Here is a 5,923-nt window from a genome sequence, read left to right on the forward strand (position 1 = left end):
GACGCTTTTTAGTGAGATTCATTTTGGACTCCTGGCTTCCTGTAAAGGAATAACTTTATGGGTGTTTGATTTTGTTTTATTGGCTTTGTTTCAGAGTGCACCTTGCTGTAGCCCAAACTGGCCTGGAATTTGAGCTCTCTCTGACTCTGCCTCCTACATACTCAGATTACAGTAATTTATAAAAGAAAGTAATTTACGGTTTGAATCACCTCACCCACCAATTTTAAAATGTTTGAAATCAGCAGCTCCACACCAGGAGTGGTGCCTACTACCTGTCATCCCGGTATTCAGAACTCTGATGTAGGAGGAACCTTTAATTCAAGGCCAGCCTGAGCTATGTCGTGACTTCTAGGTCAACTAAGGCTATAGTGTGAAACCCTGTTACCAAAACTATAAAATAAATATCATAAAAGAAGGTACCAAGTCTATGGATAGCTGTTAGGGAATTAGCGTAAGGGCTAAAGTAACTTAGCTTTGTTTCTGTTCAGCCTGGATAGCCCTTCCTAAATCTCGGTGAATCTGCTCCCCTTGACTCTTGCGTTGTGAAGATCTGCTGTCCTGTGACCAGTGGCTGGTTGGGATTTCCTAGTCTAGAGTTCTGCTTTCTTTGGGACTGTGTCTACTGTGTTTTGCTCTCATCTTCTGTCTCTGTTCCGTTCTTCAGAATCATCACTTACTGTTTTGGAGGACTCCACCTTTCTGCGCCCCTCTCCCTTACCCTATTGCTTGTTCTTATTTTTTTTTCCCTTGGTTTTTTGAGACAGGGTTTCCCTGTGTAGCTTTGCGCCTTTCCTGGATCTCACTGTGTAGACCAGGCTGGCCTCGAACTCACAGAGATCCGCCTGCCTCTGCCTCACTTGTTCTTATTCTTAAGAGATGAGGACAGTACCCAGCATCTAATGTCCCTGCTGGCTGCTCTTTCTTTCCTCAGCAGAGTGGATGTGGAAGGCTGCTGGTTGGGGTGTTTGAAGCCACCCCCACACCCTAAAGCTCTCTCTCAGCTACCAGATGATCGCTCAGCCCAACCTGGTGTCCTTCACAAAGGCATCCTGGTAATGTCCATAACTCCACTATGAAAGTGAGAAGGTAGGGCGGAGGAGAAAAACATGGAAAAGGTTGTTTCAATGACTGGAATTTTTAAAAAATCAAGAAATAGGAAATAAAGTAGGTTAGGTGATGCATTTAAGATAATCAGTGCTGACAACAGGAATGCAGAGCAACTCTATCAAGAAAGTCTTGTGAAGTCCTTTTCCATAAATTCCTCCTTCAGGAACAAATGACCCAGAGAAAATTGGGAGACCTGCCGAGAATGGGCACAGAACCCCATTCAGAATCATAATGCAGGGGTGTGATGTATATATATATATATAATTGTATTCATAGTATTGCAAGCTATATACATAATATAGATACACATGTACATATTATATATAGTTGGCCTCAGCCCCTAGTTCCTAACAGAGAGCCCCTAAAACTCTTTACTTCCCAAGTGATAATGATGCTGGGAGCATCTTGTGTTCTGATACTTGCTCTTTACTTCTGACTCCTGATTTCCAGTTCCTAAATCTCTTGAGACTTCCTGGGTGGTAGGCACAGCATTAGTTCTAATGACGTGACTCTTGGTTGTCTCTTTAATAGCTTGAGCATGGGGGCGGTTGACCAGAAGGACCAAGCATGATTAGAAGCAGCTTGGACTCTTCAGTCAGATACCTGCCTCTTCCTTTGGGACAATGATAGGAATTGGAGCATGATAATACCTACATGATGGTGACACCATAAAAACTCTAAAAAGATGGGTCCAGAGTTTCTGGTTGCTAGTCACATCCATCTAGCAACATCTAGAGGGTGATGGACCCTAACTCCAAAGGGACAGAAGCCCCTATCCTTGGAGTCTTTTTTTAAACCTTCCTTTATGTAGTTCTTGATCTAGTTATTTATCTGCATCTTTTATGTCATTTTGTTTTATTTGTGGTTTTGAGACAAGGTTTCACTATATAGCCCTTTCTGGCCTAAGACTTTCTATGTAGACAAAGCTAGCCTTAGCCTCGAATTCACAGAGGACCTCCTGCCTTTGCCTCCTGGGTTGCTGAGATTAAAACCATATGCTACCATGCCTGGCTATTACATCCTTTATAACATGGCAGTAGATACAATAATTCCTTCCATCAACCATAATGGTGAATTATCTAGTAAGAGGAAAGGGTCTCTCTAATGTATAGCCAGATGATCCGGAGATACACGTGATGATCTGGAACCTTTGACACCAGAAGTGAAAGGCAATTGTATGGGACTGAGCAGTAAGCCTGTGGGGTCTGCAGAAGTCTGGGTCATGAATACATTGCAAGGTGTGCAGCTGGTGTCCAGAGCAATGGACAAATGGGCTGGTGTTAGGAAAATCATCCTTTCCCTGGGGAAAAATCAGGCTCATTAGGGAATTTAAAAGGCTATTGTTACAAATGTCATCTACCTGCTCTTTAGCATTGCCTTAGGGCATAGTGACCATGTAACTTTGGTGCACAGTTTTTACATGTTCTTGTTGGTTTGAGATTGAGCCTCAGCTTGTAGCTCAGGGCAGGCCTGGGACTCTCAAGCTCCTTCCTCAGCCCTTTGAATGTGTTTGTTTAAGTTTGTATTTTTGTCTTGTTTTGCATTTAAGGAATATAGAACACACACACACACATACACACACACACACACACTTTTGTGTGTTTGGGAGAGGGGATGCCCAGAGCCTTGTGCATGCTAGGGCAAGTGCTGTCCCATGGGAGCTATACCCCATTACCTTAAAGAATGTGTTAAAGCCACAGATAAGCCTGAAAAATCTTATTCTCATGCTTTTATCTTCATCCCACCTTTCAGCTTTGTATCACTCACAATATCATGGTTTGCATGTAAAAACTATAGAAGCACCCAAGCAAACAAACAAATACACTACATTAAAAAGGAGAGATCTTCAGAACCAAGAAGTTTATTTTCGCTTCCTCCCTGGGAGGAAGGCTGTGAGGAGCTTTGGGCGGCATGGTGGCATCCAGTGAGACCCTTTGAATCGGCACAGATTTCATGTTTTTTGTCTGAGACCCAGGAGTGGGGATGTTGCTGCACCCTGCGTGGCTCATCTTGTTCTGTATTTCAGGCTCATTCCCAGATTTCGGACTAGCCCTGGGCAGGTGAAACCCAGAGGGGAAAGAAAACAGCCTCCATCATTCTGCTAAGACTCCTGTCCCCTTCCCTACTCTCAAAACATGTATGTGCCTTTGTGACCAGGCTTCAGAAGCGCTGAGGGGAAGACCCTGCAGTCATGGTCACGTGGTCACGTTGGCACTCTTGGTGGAACATGTCTGAGTGGAAGTGACAGTTCCCCTTCAGGGATTATCTTTGATTGACAGAGGGAGTCAGGAGCATGACAACTCTGATTCTCCCAGCAATGGGGGTTGACATTACTGTGAGGACGTGTCAGCGAAGCCCCCGGGCATACTAAAGGAAGCAGCAGGGTGGGTGCTGTGTGCTCAGGTCTTTCTGCCTGAAATACCTAAGATGGGGGCCTGCTTTCCTGTGTCAACTTTGTTATCTCCTGCATCTGGGACAAACTTCAAGGCTCTGGGGTCTATAGGAAATGCCACCAAGCCTCTAAGGGTCCATAGGCACAGCACCCCGCTTCTTTATTCTTTTCTCACTCATGACAGAGTTTCTTGAACTTGGCAGTGTGACCTTCATCTCCTAGGCTTGCCTGAGCCTAAGGTCAAAGGGAGCCACGGGGCTAGAGAGGTGGTTCAGCTGCCACATGCCCCTGAATCAGGTGCCTTTCGTCACAGCCACAGAAAACCAGCAGAGATGCCATATCACCATGTACCTATCAGGGCTTACCTCCTTCACGGTCCAATCCTCCATCGTTCTGAGGCAAGGAAACTGTCAAGCTTTGCCCTTCTCAGAGGCACTGTGGTGACCTGTGATGAACAAGGATCTAGGGCCTCTTGGCTTTGCACATAAGTAGGTGCAGGATGTATGTGAACACACAAGTAAGGAATAAAAAATACCGGGGCGGGGGGAGGGGGAGGGAGGAATTTAAAACTGCAGGGATGAATTATGCTGCAGATCCCTTGCCTCTCCATGCAGTGAAGTGGTCCCTGGTGAAAGGGGAGGGTAGGGTGCAGCGTGAGGGGTTCTGGAAGGGTATGAAGAGGGACTGCCCGAGACACCAGTTCCAGTTTTTCTTAAATGCCAAGATGTTGATGATAACTAAACTTTGCCCAAAGAAAGTCGAAACACGAAGCAAGCTACTCAGTCTATCAGTAAAGAAATCAACATGTTCTTTCATCTCAAAGTCCTGACGTCATACACCATTATCTGCAGTGTCATAGTCAACTATAATAGAATCAACTGTCAAACCACAAATAGTGGATTCAAGGATGAATGAATGGACCAAGTAGGTGGATAGGCCTATTATAACCGAGGATATCATTTGATTAAGAGGAAGAAAGTTTAGGAAACAAGAAAATATCAAAGAGAAAAGACTGCTTTAAAAGGGGAGGGGCGGCAGAAAATTTGATATAGGCTGCTTTTAAAAATAAATTGAAGCCGGGTGGTGGCGGCGGCGGCGGCGGCGGCGGCGCACACCTGTAATCCCAGCACTCAGGAGGCAGAGGTAGGTGGATCTCTGTGAGTTTGAGGCCAGCCTGGGCTACAGAGCTAGTCCAGGACACGCTCCAAAGCTACAGAGAAACCCTGTCTCGAAAAAACAAAACAAAACAAAACACAAAATGTGCATAATGATACAAGATGATAGAAATCTGGTTCTCACCCTAATCCTACTTGTAAATTTAATTGATGGAGTAGGCAAACAACAATTTCTCCCTCCAAAAAGAAAAGCCTTAGTGTAGTGGCTGCTGGTGTAGTGTATTATGTATGGTATATGTATATGGTATCTTTGTGAGGGATATGTATGATGTGTGTGCATAGTGTTTGGTGTGTATAGGTATATGGTATGTTAGACTGGTGTGTGTGTGTGTGTGTGTGTGTGTGTGTGTGTGTGTGTGTGTGTGTGTGGTGTATTTAAAGAGAAAATAGTCCTCATGCCCAGGCAGGAACTTAGGACAATAAACCAGAACCTCTCAGAAGTGGAACATGATGTTTTTGAGGTACCTCAAGAGATTCCAAATGCACCATGGAGGCTGAGAATTCCCTGGTCAAAAACTCACCTTAGCCATCTCCCCTCTTAGACTCAGCCCCTTCCCCTACTCGAGAGCACGGCAGATTGTACTGTTGGTGTCTGAGTTTCATGCCTGCTTAACCCCTAGTGCTCCCCATAGGTACTCTTTTGGGGGGCTGGGGGGTAGAAAGGTGGCCACCTTGCAAGACCATGCATTCCCGCAGCACATACAGAGATGACGTGACTTGTTTAATTGCATTACACAGCTCTGAGTCACCTGGCCCCTTGCCAGTTGAAAAGTTCCAGAAACCGGCTGTTTCAGATCCTCACCCAGTAGACATTTTTATCCTGGGAGCTGGGATCAAGGATGCGGCTGACAGAATTAGCTCAGGGCTTCTCTTCGGGGAAGGTGCTGCCACTCGGCACTTACATAACAGTACAGCTGTGCAAGCCTGCCCACAGAACGTGCTCCCAACATTATTTCTGTTTCCTTCCATCTCTTTAAATTCTACCCAGTGAAGACAAACTTCTTTTATCAATTAAAAAAAAAAAAAAAAAAAGTCTTGGGCTGCTCTCAGTGTCAGTTACTTCTAGCTGTGAGGCAGTATTATTTTTAGACGCTTAACATTTTCAGTCACATAATAATGAAAAAATCCAAATTTGAAGACAGGGCCCTTGTTCCTGCTCTTCTCTTGATCTGGGGTGAATGGGTTATATGAGGGAAGACAATAGTTTCCTCAGCCCTTCTAGGTTTTATGGTTGCTCTGAGCAGTAAAT

Source organism: Onychomys torridus, chromosome 20, assembly GCF_903995425.1.
Source record: "Onychomys torridus chromosome 20, mOncTor1.1, whole genome shotgun sequence".
Lineage (NCBI taxonomy): Eukaryota > Metazoa > Chordata > Mammalia > Rodentia > Cricetidae > Onychomys > Onychomys torridus.